Below are 15,579 nucleotides of genomic sequence, written 5' to 3' on the forward strand. Positions count from 1 at the left end.
GACACAAGACTAGTCCATTTTGAGGGGCGTATGGCCACGTGTGGATTAGCTTCAGTCGATTAGAACCTGATGGCTTTTGCATTAACCGATACCGTGTTCGAGGGACAAAAAATATGTCTTCAACGGATTTAACGGGTTATTATCGGCAAGGAGGATGATTCAAGAGGATGAGGATGTCTCAAGATAAAGTAGTCAGCACACCTCATTAAAACCTCCTTCGTAATGACGGATTGGACACTGAAAAGAAGTCGGTTGGTTATGATTATTGGACTGACCAATTCTCTTCAGGTTTTGGGTTATGCTTTGCAGCCCAAAAAAGGACATTAATCATGATAAGAGTAGTGAAGGACGTCCAAGACGCCATATTAGAACAAGAAAGTCGGATGGGCGGTCTGTTTGAGTAATGTATGCCGTTTTTAACTGATAACCAACATAAGAAATGACATATATAGCGAGAACTTGCACTTACATATACGAAGCGGTCAATCTTACTCACGCATTTTTTAGGGTCCGTCCCTCAGTAGTAAGAGTCGAGTATAGTTGAAAGAGTGCAACTCCCGGGATTAAGGCACGACTTCCTGACATGCCTGACGAAACCAAGCTTGAAACCCCAGGCTTGAAACCATCCTTCGGTATCTGATAACCAGACAGTCAAATTAGATTATTTGTCCTAATAAGCGAAACCTTATCTAGTAAATTATCATCAAAAGAGCTCTTATCAGAAACGTACTTCTACGAAACAAAATGTGGCATGAATTTTTTATGATTGCTGTTCAGTGTAATGTTTATAATTATTCTGAATAAGAGTGATATTCCTGCTCTAATAATTTGACAGGCCACTCCTACTGCTTGTGATTCGCAACAATAGATATAACGCTGACGACATAAGAATGAAATCGGTATTCTGCGGGCTATTTAGAAACAGAAGTTTCGAGTAAAGTGAACTAGTTTTGGAGATACTGTGATGCACGTGTGTATGATATATGAGCTCATGAACTACACACCTATGTATATGTCTCATTTTTCGTCACTGTCTGGTGCTGCCATCTGAGCGAAGAAATTTAAACTAGGCACTTGTCTTACATCAAAACTATGGCTTGCCGTCAAGTATTTCATTCCGTCGATCGGGGGACGATTTATAGGTGGAACCCAAACTACCCCCCCAGAACAGGGTCCCCGGCCGCAACATTAATGCACCGATCAGATATAACATAAAATACCGGTACGACAAGTTTTATCCTCGACTGTTGCTGAACTGTGTGAAATATTAATTCATTCCCCGCTACATTCTGAGGCCATACTAACGCCGGCAAGCTGCGGCGTCCCTTTTTTCTTGTCATCTCACACGCTGCTGAAAGCTAAGTGGTGAAGTTGGTCCTCAAGCGGCTAAATTAGCTCCCGTAAGAGTGCACTATACACGACGAAATAATTGACAAGTGCAACAGGTACACTTGACGGCAGATGGCCACTGGAGGGGTTGAGATTGGCTGGTGGACTTTTTCGAGTCTCTCAACGCGGTCAGAAGAGACTTTCTTCTTTTTTTCTTCTTTTTCCCGTTCAGTCGTTCTTAGTCAGTTTGGTGGATGTATTCGACTGTTTTCTCTTAAAAACATAAGGTTTGCACAAAAAAACGCACATCTGCGTATTTCTTTGTTGATGTCGACGACATATTCCCAATGGTCTCTGTCAATTGGTTTAACGCCATGCATGCACCTGACAATCGGTAAGATTTTTGCAAGATATCGCACATTTTTTACCGTATAAAATACTGCACATGCCGCCACATTTCGGCGCAGCTATTTTTTCTCTCGAATAGTTCTTCCGATGCAAGCAGACTGCTAACTGTCAATTTCTATTATCACTACCCTAACATCGGCCTGAGCTCCAGTCCAATCATCCCTGGCCTCCCCGGGAGCAGATGTGGTGATATTTGCGTGACTGCAGCCTTTTAGATGAAACGTCTGGTCTTCCGCTGAGAAAGAAGTCTTTTTCGCTCAAAAGTGCTGTCTTTTTATGTGGTTGATTTGCAATTTTCCACAAAGCCATAAGAATTGTTAACAAAGAATCAGTTGCAAGTAACATCATAAAACAATCAACCGACAGACACCCACAAATGTTGTGGTGAAAAATCTATCAACTCAACCAAGATTTATCGCATCATAGCATCGCCAAAGAAAATATCAAATCACTCAATTTCCGCCGCCTAAATCAATCTGAACGTACTCCAAGAGGCAGTCATCAAGAAACGTTTTACAGACAGATTTTTTTTTACAGACCCCAGTCTAGCATGGTTAATGCATCATCACGACTGCGATCGGAGTGCTGCAGATGGTGGACGAATTTGCGATGAAGGTGGTGCGCTGTAACAAGTAGATTTTGAATGCTGTGAATGCAATATCCGGACCAAATTCCTAGAGGATAGATACTGTATCAGAAAGCTATTAAACGAATAAATTGCATATCGCGATCATCGGGAAAACACTCCGAGGCAGTGGTTACAAAATTGCGTATATAGCGGGCGTGTGGAAAGACTTTGCTACTGGAGAGTACTAATTGAGGCGAAAAATTATTAATTTGGGCAGAGATGCGTGAGGCGAAAGGCAAACGATATATAACGCCATATATTGAAATGAATGTAACATAAGTTTTAAGTCATTCAAGCGAAAGCTGTCAGAATTCGATTACATTTAACAGCATTCAAAATTTTGAAATGTGTACCCGATAAGTTCAATTTATGTAACGGAAGTCGTTATGGGCCTTGCATGGTTAATGGTTATGTCATAATTTTGACCTGGTTTGCTTGGGCCTATAATTTGGTAATCTCCTGAGGTATTTTCAAGTGATGATCGTTGGTCTCCTTTGTGTTCTGGGCTAATGATTTTAGCTTCTTTTGTGTGGCTTACTTTGTAATAGGGTTGGTGAATTCTGGCTGTTACGGCAGGCATTGGTTCGTTGAGATGAGGTAATCTTTCTGTATAAAACTGGGCCCTAGCTTTGATCAGTGTCCATACCTAGCGCGCTTGCTACCAGACGGGTAGACCTTTTCTTTCTGTGATTTTGCTTGGTTCCTATGGCTGAGTAGAGCCTACATTTTTGTCTCATCTCTCTGAACCGCTGCATGGTGTGACACGCCCAATCTTCACCATGTATGTCATGTACATGGGAACGTTTGCTGACTTTTGGCTTTTCTTGTGAGTATAAACCCTCAAATTCCGAGTTCCGTATTTCTGCCATGTGACCTATAATTTTACCCCCTTCGTGTGCCTCTAGGGCTGGGTTTGTCAATATCCTGTTATGGCCAGACTGACCGGGTTTTCCTGAGGTTTCTTTTAGTTTGTTTGAGTTGGAACTTTGTGTGAAGAAGCTGGGCAAAGTTGCCCACAATTCCTGTCCGACATGTCATGATCATGTCACTTGTTTTATACTGGATTTTGATAGTGTTTAATCTTGTTCTGACTTCCCTGCTTGGCATAGGTTTTGAGTTACATAATCAGAAAGTGATTCCAGGTGATACAAGTTCTGGGGAATCTTAGTTCGGAGTGTTCCATGTCTTGGTTGGTGAACTGTTTTGGGCCACCCTGTATAGATTTACATTGGCTTTGGTTCATCTGACTGGTACTTTGATTAATAGGTGATTTCTCCTCCAATTAGATGTCGTTTTGACAGGGGAATTTAGGCTTCTGGGTTGTTGGTAGAACAAGTGTGGTGAGAAGGAATTTGGGTAACCTGGGGTCATATCTGGTTGGCCATGCAGTTTATTGGGTTGGATGAATGTGAAGTGAAATCTGGAATCTAGTTTGTTCATAATAAACATATTTTGGGTATATTCTAGCGCTTATAATTTATCGGTCAATGCACACCCCCACAAACTCTGGTTCTCGTCAACGCTGGTGAAGGTTCATTCATTTTGCCAGGGGTTGACGGGAACTCATTAACGACAATTCCATTCACAAGGACGGTCGTTACAATTGGCACCCGCGTGGTTTTCATTGGCCGGTAATACTTACTAATTGCTATCTATATTTCACTTTTTCTGCTTCTGGTGAGTTGTCACTGGGTCGTGACACTTGTTGGAGGGGGGAGGTAGCCTGTTTTTGGCTGACGTGTGTTTTTTTTTGTCAAGGTAATATTGCTGGTTTAAATGTATCATGGGAAACTTTTTGGAATTTCTGGTCAGTCTGGTGTGTCATGCTATGCGGTGGAGATGAGTGGATGAGACAATGTTATTCATTTGAAGTTTAGATTTAGTTTATTGCACGCTAGGTGTGGATCATCAGGAAAGCTCGGTGAGTGGCCAATTTTTTATTTTTATTTTGATATTTGTGTTAGCTTGAACATGGACCCATCTGGACGGGTAGACGAATTCCTGTCGCAGATTGGCACAGCCCTGCAGGGGATGCAGGAGGAGATGACGAATGTGATGGTTGGGCCACCACCGCCCGCAACTCCGGGTTCTTCTGGTCGGATGCGTTATTCGACTCCTTATGGGGCAACAGCTGAGTCCGATGACGAGCTGTTCCATAAGAAACCGGTGGTGTTACCGGATTGGTATAATAACGATGGTAAGACAGATTTCGAAGATTGGGTGGAAAGAGTGCGAATTGTGCAGAGGGTGAACCATTGGTCAGAGGAGCAGCTAATGAGTTTTGTGCCCTTGCGACTTAAGGACGATGCTTTTCGTGTTTACAAAGACATGCATGATTTTGAGAAATGTAATTTCGATACCTTTTGTGAAACTTTCAGGCTGCGGGGTTGCCCTGCTGATGTGAAGGTATTCAAGGCCAGACTGGCGGCGCGGCGTAAGCTTGAAACAGAGACTTACGTCCAATTGGCCGCAGACATCCGTCGTCTGGTCTTGAAGGCCTTTCCATCGGCAGGAGTGGCGATACGGGAAGAGATGGCGGTGGACTACTTTACTCAGGCACTAACCGATAGGGAAGTTCGGCTCCAGGTCAGGCGGGCCGACTGCGACACCTTGGACGATGCTTTGTCTAGGGCGCTGGCTGAGGAAAGTTTCCAAAGGGCCGAGAAACCTGGAGAGGCTAGGAAGGGTCCCCAGAAGGTGAACATGACGAGGCCGGGTGTCGCAGACGGACCGTCGGGACCTGGTATGCAGAAGCAGATAGACGCGCTTTCGAAAAAGCTAAATGACGCGCTGGTTGCTCTCGGTCAGATTAGTACAGCCCCTGGTAGGAGGGCTCGGCATTGTACGTATTGTGGTCGTGATGGTCATGAGATGGGTTTCTGTTTTAAAAGGAGACGTGACCAAGAACTTGAAGCTCAGCAACAGCAGGGACTGCCCACCCAAGGTAACACAAATCCTCAGTCAGGACCTTCTCAGGGGCCTCTGGGCCCTGGTTTTCATCCTGGTCCTAATCCTGGACCTAATCCTGGACCTGGTACGGGAAATCCACATTTTTAGATGGGGCTGGCTCTTCTGAACTGAACCCTGAGAGGGGTCAGCCTGAGGCTTTTGATTATGTGCGGGGGCAATCTGCACATGTTAGAATTTTGATGCATGGGGTAGAGTTCATGGCTTTGCTGGATACAGGTTCAACTTGTACAATTATTTCAGAAGATTTACATCAAAAAATGAATGTGTCTGGTGGGGCGCCTTTGATGCCATATGATATGGAAATTTTGAATGCATCTGGGGGTACCTTGCCAGTCTTAGGAGAAATTAATGCTAAGTTGGAGTTTCCAGATTTGCCAAGTCCTCGTCCTGGTAGACAGCATACTTTTGTAGGGCCAGTGGTAGTTGCCGCTGTGCCTGGGTTGTGTGTCTTGGGGATGGATTTTCTTTCACCAATGAAAGCTTCCCTGGATTTAGGACATAGATTGTTGCGATTGTTTTGTGGGTGTGTGCCCATTCATTATAACCAACCTGACTTGGCATTTTCTTGTTACAGGGTTTTTGTCGGGGAGACTACCACCATACCACCATCGTCGGAAGTTGTGTTGACTGGGAGAATTAGAAGAAGGGGCGCGCTGCGGTTGCAGGAGGGAATGATGGAAGGTGTGCATCATGGTTTTTCGTTGTCCGGAAACAGACCATTGGTGGCCAGGTCGGTGGTCTCCGTCGACAAGAACGCTGTACCAGTACGACTGATGAATGTTCACAAGGAACCATACATTTTGCAAAAAGGTCAGTGTATTGCTATATTACAACCTTTTGAGTCGCAGCAGGAGACTGATCTCAAGGTTGGTGAAACTGAAGATAAGTTGTCAGAACCTTTGCAGAAGTTGTATGAAGAGAGTCTTGGTGAACTTGATGAGGCACAGGCCGCTGATTTGTACAAGCTGTTGCTGAAGAATGAACATGTGTTTTCTAAGGGTGACATGGACTTGGGTCGTACAGATGTAGTCAGACATAGTATAGATACTGGGGATTCTCCTCCTTTGCGAGAACCAGTGCGCCGGTTACCTATTCATAAGTATGCTGAGGCTGAGAAATGTGTACAGGATATGTTGAAGCAGGGGGTGATTGAGCCTTCAAGCTCTCCTTGGAGAAGTGGGGTAGTATTGGTGAAGAAAAAAGATGGCAGCACTAGGTTTTGTATTAATTACAAGAAACTGAATTCGGTCACCAAGTTTGACAGTTACCCTTTGCCCAATATTACTGATAACTTAGACGCTTTGAGAGGGGCCAAGTGGTTTTCAACTCTAGATTTAGCTTCCGCTTATTGGCAATGTGAAATGGATCCTGATTCGGCTGCTAAGACTGCCTTCTCAGTGGGACGCCATGGGCTATATCAGTTTACTAGGATGCCATTTGGACTTTGTGGGGCCCCAAGTACTTTTGAGCGTTTAATGGAGTTGGTTTTGGCTGGGTTGCAGTGGGAGATTGCCATAATTTATTTGGATGATGTGGTCATTTTTTCGTCAACATATTCTCAGCATCTTGCAGATATCCAGAAGGTGTTTGACCGTTTGGGAGCTGCCGGGTTGAAACTGAAGTGTAAGAAGTGTTTGCTGTGTAGACGTGAAGTGGAGTACCTTGGTCATGTGGTTGGTAGGGATGGAGTAAAGACATCTTGGTCCAAGATACAGAAGGTAAAAGAATGGCCGAGGCCTAAAACTGTCACCCAGCTGAAGAGTTTCTTGGGCCTTTGTGCGTATTATCGTCGTTTTGTGCTACGGTTTGGGGAGATTGCTACCCCGTTATATAAATTGACAAAGAAACAGGTGGATTGGGTATGGACAGCTGAGTGTGAACGTGCATTTGAATTGTTGAAGGAAAAGTTGTGTACCGCTCCGGTGTTAGCCTATCCTGATCCAAGGAAAGAGTTTATTTTGGATACGGATGCTAGTGGTCATAGTATCTCTGGAATCTTAGGACAGGTGAATGAGTCTGGGGGTGAACAAGTTGTGGCTTATGGCAGCCGGGTTTTGTCGAAAGCTGAGAGAAACTACTCTGTCACACGCCGTGAACTGCTGGCGGTAGTTTATTTCATCAAGCAATTCCGACATTACCTGGTGGGGAAGGAGTTCGTACTGAGAACAGATCATGGTTCCTTACGCTGGCTGTTTAATTTTAAAGACCCAGAAGGTCAGGTTGCTCGCTGGTTGGAGTATTTGGCTTCATTCCGGTTTAAGATTATGCATAGGCCAGGTGAGAAGCATGTAAATGCGGACAGTTTAAGTAGATATCCCCTGGAGGAGGGTGAAGAGCATGAACATTCCATTAGTGAACCAATAAGTGACATTCAAGAATCAATTATAGAGGATCTGAGTACCCAGGTGGAAGCTGAGGAATGCACTCGTACATGTAGTTTAGCTAGCCCTGAGTCTGAGTTTTGTCGTGTTTTGAGAATAGATGTTGATGCTCCTGCAGGTATAGTGGAGGCGCAGAAAGCTGATGGTGACCTAAAGACTGTTCGGAAGTGGTTGGAAGCTGGAGAACGTCCGCCGAAATCGAAGTTGCTCCAGTTCTCATTCGCCCTTCGTCGTTGGTGGTCGGTGTTTGGTCAGTTAGAACTGAAGAATGATTTGGTTTACTACAGATGGGAGTCAATGAGAGAGAACAGTAGTGAACTTCGTGTAGTGGTTCCTGATAGTATGAAATTAGAAATTTTCCGATTGGGACACTCTGATAACACAGCTGGTCATTTTGGGGTGCATAAAACCCTAAGGCGTATACGTCAGACTTTCTATTTTACAGGCTTGGATGCGTTTGTGAAGGAGCAGATCAAGAAGTGCAGGACATGTGAGCGGCGTCGTAGTCCGATACCTCATAGGCGAGCACCTCTTCAGGACATGTTGGTTTGCAGACCGCTTGATAGGATTGGAATGGACATCGTTGGACCGTTTCCGGCTGGTAAAGATTACAATCGCGTGATTTTGGTCGTCCAGGACTATCTGACAAAGTGGGTAGAATTGTATCCTTTACCTTGTCAGGAGGCTGCTGTGGTAGCCAGAGTTTTAGTTGACAATTTCATCACTAGGTTCGGAATCCCATGGAGCTGGCATTCTGATAAAGGGCCTAATTTTGAGTCGAATCTTATGTCTGAGCTTGCTAAGATTTTAGGAATCTTGAAAACCCGAACTACGAGTTACCACCCACAAGGTGATGGTTTGGCAGAACGATATATGAGAACACTTTGCACGGCTTTGTCGAAGTTTGTTGATGATCATCAGAGAGACTGGGTGGAATACTTGCCAATGATTCAATATGCTTACAATTCTAGCGTCCAGGAGTCCACTGGTTTCACGCCTGCACGGTTGATGTTGGGACGAGAGATGGTGACGCCGTTGTCGTTCGTTGCTGGTAGACCACCTGGTGAGCCGTGTGATGACGTTGGTACTTACGCAGAGGATGTTGAGCAGAGAATGAGGTCGGCTTTTGACATGGTTGAGGAGAGTTTGGGTGCCGCACACAAGAGACAGAAAGTGGTGTACGATTCGAGGAAGCATGGAAAAAAGTTCGAGTTAGGAGATCGTGTTTGGTTGCATTCGCCGGCGGTCAAGCGTGGATTGAGTCGGAAGTTGCATAAGCCGTGGACTGGACCATTCGTGATAGTGAAAGTGCTATCAGACGTGAATTTTAAGATTCAGCTGGAGGGCGGACGCAAATCGTACGTAGTGCATTTCAATAGGCTAAAACCGTGTTACTCAGATCAAGTGGCGCCTGAGCAGTTGTCTCAGTCAAATACTGAGCAAGCGGCTGCTGCTGTTGAACCGCGTGATGTGACTGTGACTGTTCCAGAATCTGGGAGAGATGTACCAGGAGAAGTGGAGTGGCAGGATGATGCGATAGACTTTGACCCGGAGGATGTGGAAGTGGAAACCGAGCCTGTGGTTGTTGTGCCTGCGGTCTCGCCAATCCGTACTAGGAGGGGTCGGAAAATAGAACTGCCATTTCGATTTCGAAATGATTTTGTAATGAGATGCAGAAATTTCAGCCTTTCCAGGGTCAACCTTGAAGGGACGTGATGGAATCATAGTAATTTAGATAATTTCTGTCATTTTCCAGGTTTAGGAGATGAGATGGGAAACTGAAGAGCATATAGTAATTTTTCTGCTTGTTTTCCAGATGTGTCGTGATGTTTGGTGACTTTGTATTTGAACATGTTTTGATATTTTGTGCATTTTTGATGTCATGAGGGCATGACATTTTTAGAGGGAGGGGGGTAGTTGTAACGGAAGTCGTTATGGGCCTTGCATGGTTAATGGTTATGTCATAATTTTGACCTGGTTTGCTTGGGCCTATAATTTGGTAATCTCCTGAGGTATTTTCAAGTGATGATCGTTGGTCTCCTTTGTGTTCTGGGCTAATGATTTTAGCTTCTTTTGTGTGGCTTACTTTGTAATAGGGTTGGTGAATTCTGGCTGTTACGGCAGGCATTGGTTCGTTGAGATGAGGTAATCTTTCTGTATAAAACTGGGCCCTAGCTTTGATCAGTGTCCATACCTAGCGCGCTTGCTACCAGACGGGTAGACCTTTTCTTTCTGTGATTTTGCTTGGTTCCTATGGCTGAGTAGAGCCTACATTTTTGTCTCATCTCTCTGAACCGCTGCATGGTGTGACACGCCCAATCTTCACCATGTATGTCATGTACATGGGAACGTTTGCTGACTTTTGGCTTTTCTTGTGAGTATAAACCCTCAAATTCCGAGTTCCGTATTTCTGCCATGTGACCTATAATTTTACCCCCTTCGTGTGCCTCTAGGGCTGGGTTTGTCAATATCCTGTTATGGCCAGACTGACCGGGTTTTCCTGAGGTTTCTTTTAGTTTGTTTGAGTTGGAACTTTGTGTGAAGAAGCTGGGCAAAGTTGCCCACAATTCCTGTCCGACATGTCATGATCATGTCACTTGTTTTATACTGGATTTTGATAGTGTTTAATCTTGTTCTGACTTCCCTGCTTGGCATAGGTTTTGAGTTACATAATCAGAAAGTGATTCCAGGTGATACAAGTTCTGGGGAATCTTAGTTCGGAGTGTTCCATGTCTTGGTTGGTGAACTGTTTTGGGCCACCCTGTATAGATTTACATTGGCTTTGGTTCATCTGACTGGTACTTTGATTAATAGGTGATTTCTCCTCCAATTAGATGTCGTTTTGACAGGGGAATTTAGGCTTCTGGGTTGTTGGTAGAACAAGTGTGGTGAGAAGGAATTTGGGTAACCTGGGGTCATATCTGGTTGGCCATGCAGTTTATTGGGTTGGATGAATGTGAAGTGAAATCTGGAATCTAGTTTGTTCATAATAAACATATTTTGGGTATATTCTAGCGCTTATAATTTATCGGTCAATGCACACCCCCACAAACTCTGGTTCTCGTCAACGCTGGTGAAGGTTCATTCATTTTGCCAGGGGTTGACGGGAACTCATTAACGACAATTCCATTCACAAGGACGGTCGTTACATTACACAGAAAGTTTTGGGTGGTCTTTGAGCTCGCCCCAACAGTCTCGATTTTACGGAGAAAAAACTCTGCCGGTTTAATTTCAACCCTGTCACAGAGTTGTCCAATCAAAAGCATGCTGAAAGATCTTCGGCCATATCTCGATCGAAAAATTGAAACCACTGCCGCTAGAACGAGGCGCTGTGTTAAATGCGTGCGCTCGTACTTGCATTGCAGTCGAGGCGTGTTAGAGTTGGTCACACTGCAATGCACATGAACGCCGTCAGTGCGGTGAAAGGCAACATTTGCAGTACCGGTAATTGATTCTTCAGATTGATTATCAAAGTGACGTGTGTTGTGAAAGTCAATCAAGATGGAGTCAATAATGACGCCGACGGTAATAAGCTGGCTGTGTGTCAGCGGCTGATCTAACTAAGATACGGTGATATTTGGCGTGAACGTTAGAACATGAGGCAAACGATTCTAAATTCTGGTCAATAGGTCTAATCCTGGCGCAAAAATAAGCTCCGCGCAAACGAGGAATTTTTGTGGCCGTGACCTGCGACGTAGCCGGTGACAACATGACAGCTACCGCCGATTGTTTATTGCAATCACTCGTCATGTTGTCATGGCGCTGTCGCTATAGCCGCAGCCTCGAAAGAGCTCGATTGCGTGGCGCAAAACAAATCAGGGCGGGCAACTTTTAGTAATATTTGCGGTCCGGTAAGGTATTGCGTTTCGATGCTAAAATGCAAGTAGGAAGTTTCACATCAAAGCGCTGTCAAGAAAACACTGCAACCATTACAGGGGCTACCATTTTACTCTATAGAGGCTCCCGAAAGCATCAGCGCGCATCCTTTAATTAGTGGAAATAACCGAGCTTATATGATAGGATCTGTCAAGCAGTGCCACGTGCCTGAGGGTGATGGGTAAGAAAATAGTACATGTATTCACCTAAGAACATAATCCGAGCGACGTTATAAATGACATGATTCCGCATGAAAAATAATGAGATGGAACCGACACACGTGCGATTCCTCGGGCAAAAATAAACACTATGTGGACAATAAGACTAAGAATGTTGAGAAAAAGCAAAGGTTATTTTGCAGTATGCCGTGTTTTCTAATTGACGCGACATAGATGGTACACTATAGAAACAAAGGTTTTTGAGCTTTCGAACTACATTTAACGCTTTTTTGGCCAACATACATTCATATGCATCAGTATAGAGAGGATTCCTCAGCATATCAAAAACTATTAAGGTTTTTTTCATTTTGCCGAAAAACCTCAATGTTGTGTTTCCCGAAAAACAATTTGAGCTTTTCAAACGCTCAAAAACCTTATTTCTATATATACAATATATATGTTCGAAATAAAACAAAGCATTCAGAACAAAAATGGAGACAATAGAAATCGTATTTAATTCAGACTTATGTTTTTGGAGCAGCCTCTGTAGCATGCATGAGTAACATCCGATATGGTTTTTAAAATCTGGGTATCAGTCTATACATTAATCTCCAGACCAAATTGCAGATGGAAGATAATCACATTGGCTAATGATAATAACACACATGATGAATTCCACTATGGATCACTAATAAACAGACTGGTATAGCAACATGTAAAATTGGGAGAATGATGATCAGGTCACTCCTCCAAATATCACAAATAATGCACGTATAGTGCAGTAATAAGAAGATTAAGCAAAATCCATTAATCCTGTGGGGAGTCTCGCTTCATTCCACAATAATATGAGCATTAAACGATCTACCCCATCATTTGCTGTGTATATCAGCTCTCACTATTAATCACGCAAGTTTTCCCCTACTAAAAACTGTTGTGAAAATCTGCGTAAATCATGCTATAGGCAATAATGTTCTGGTAGCATGTTAGAGTCAGAGTGTTACTCGGTGATTTGGTTCTGCCAAACTCCACTCTAAGGGCAGGAAGAATACCGAAAATGCGTAGCCGAGGAGTTCTTGGCACGTAAAGAGGTTTAAGCAACAGAATTCATCGTATAATCTCCTCCACGGCGGAAAATGAAATTCATATTTAAACTGCATGTATGTCATTGGAGTACAGGTCAATCACGGAATGGAATCCATATTGTCAATGTAGGATATGTCAGCAGCATTAGAAAGCAAATGAATGATCATTGATATCGTCTATCGCTTCAGGTGAAGAAAAGGTCCATTTAAATACGGCATGCATGTCCTTGTCTCCTTTCCCTTGACACCTTAATAATCAATCCAAGTTCGTGACAAGCCTTAAGCTGCGTTATTTCAAAGTGGTCATGCTTGTGATTCAGACGGTCCACTTCAACTCCAAACGAACCTGGTATATTCCTTAACTCCAAGCATTCGCACAAATCCTCCAAGATCGAAACTGAACGCGCAACACGACAATTTCCATTCGATGAAATAAGGTCTGTCGTAAAGCCCAAATGAAGTGTTATGAAGTAAAACAGCATGAATGTCGAATCCGAAGATGCTTTGATTTTGAAGTAAAACGCACTTAATACCGAAGAATTATCAAAAGTAAATGCACCGGTGCCGGAATGAATAAAACTGTTTTTAACCTGTTCTATTCCTACTAATCCATCTACTTTAATATATCGTTGCAAAGCTCCTCATCACATGGGCAAAACTTCAATTCGACTCCGTGTGCTACCTTCTTGTAACACTTCTCAGAATATAGCGGGTTCTTTTTATTGGCGCATCCACGTCTCCAGATCTGCATGCCCGAATCGTAAGCCACCCTTGAAATCATGCAACCCTCCACACTAGATTTGCATTTGGTAACATACTTGGATTCCTTAACGTCTGCAAGGCAATCGTCGTCGTGCGCAGAGTCGCATTGGTAGCAAGAGAAGGCGAGTGCGCCCTCGATGAGGCACAACGTGACCGCCACCGCGAGACAGACGTAACTCCGCATGGTGCTGGGCGAAACTCGTGAGACAGAGACTAACTATGATCAACTAATTGGTACGATCGGTCCTCTCTGCTCAAGCGCCAAGTTAACAATGACGGAAGGAAGAGTTCAGAGCTTCGAAACACGGATAATGTATGAAGCCCAAGCTCGGCATTCATCCAACTAGCGACTATGAAATCGATGCAAAATGTAGGGGGTGGTACAAAGCTACAAGACTTTTTCTGATGACGTACGTTACGTAGACGAGTGGCGTTGTTCGTTTTATCACTGGATGACAACTTTTTGGTATAAGTTTCTCCAGCCATCAATTGGTTGTGGCTGAATGTCTTTTGACAATGTCACGTTTCTACACCGATAGCTTCTTTGAAGACTAATGTGTTTTATTGAGCACGAGTGTTGGCTGCCTGGGGAGGGCTGTTAGAATGGACTTCTCTAATCAGTTTCTTGAGCTATAGAAATGAGGATACCATCTACCAGAACCCATCCTCCAAGCAGACATAATCGTCATGCACATTCATTCTTGCACGGAATGACGTCAGAAATAGACTTCCTGTCATGCGCGAGGAGGATGTTCAGCAGGACCAAGCACTAGCAAAAAGCGAATACCATTCGATTCCCCGGTCCCTGATAATGGCGATGAGTTATGAAATCAATTCGGATATTCATCGGATGATAGTTGTCACAAAATCAATGCCCAATTTTGAACAAACGGACAAGATATACGATATGGCGACAGTGGAAAACAGTGAGACTCGACAGTTTTGTAGTGTCTGTATCCTTCCTCCATACACACTCCTCTTACGCCGATCTAAGACGTTGTCTAGAAGTAGAAAATGCCCCCCTTCAAATATCCAGCCCTATATTGTATTCTGACGAATTATGGTGGACTGTTTCTGTTTTATAGAGGCCCCGACCGTCAACAGCAAAGAGAATAAAGCGCAAAATAGAATCCTTGGTTCCCAGGACATTCTATCCCAGGACATTTCAAACTGCTACATCTGAAGGCGACGTCATGGCAAATAAACTAACCGTAAGCTTTCATGTCGAGCCCAGGTGATTGTAAAATAAGCGGTCGAAGTTTTCATATATTTGCAAAACTGTTGTCGCTCAATTTTAGACGTTATTTATTGCATCCATTGTACTACATCAGCTATGGGTATGTTACTACCTGACTTTGGCCACGATGGGTGCGAAGGAGCAACGGACACACGATCAGGTCGACAGAGAAGATCAATTCTACCATAATTGGTTGCTGGTCTCCGTTAATTACTTTGTACACACGACCTTGCGGGTAATAACCATAAACAACAGCCTCGTGGTAGAAATTATTCATACTAACAGAGCAAAGTCATGTAATCCGGCTGAAACTTCTCAATCCTATGTGCAGCTCCAGTATCAAATGTGCCAGTTGGAATAAAGAATTAATGATAATGTTGCAACGGAGTTACTGCAGGGGGCCTTTTTTATATCAAGCTGTCGGCTGCCCAGTCGCCTTCTTCTTACTTTCTCTACAGTACATTGTAGTATCCACCTGCTCAAAACAACGGCACGTTTTTTTGCTATCTAAAAGTTAGAACACAATTAAGAAAAACGTCAGACACTTTTACAATAATACTTTACTGATGTAACGGGTGAGAAGAATAAGCATATACGTGTATATACTGATGAGATAATCCGCCTTATCACTTAACTTATGATCTAACGGTCTTCTAATATGATTGAGATTCATGATTATCACAATAGCTGAAAGTAGAAGCGTGATGCATAGAGCCATCTATCCAAAAAGTCCATAAAGATACCACAC

This window comes from Lineus longissimus, chromosome 3 (genome assembly GCF_910592395.1).
Source record: "Lineus longissimus chromosome 3, tnLinLong1.2, whole genome shotgun sequence".
NCBI classification, from domain to species: domain Eukaryota; kingdom Metazoa; phylum Nemertea; class Pilidiophora; order Heteronemertea; family Lineidae; genus Lineus; species Lineus longissimus.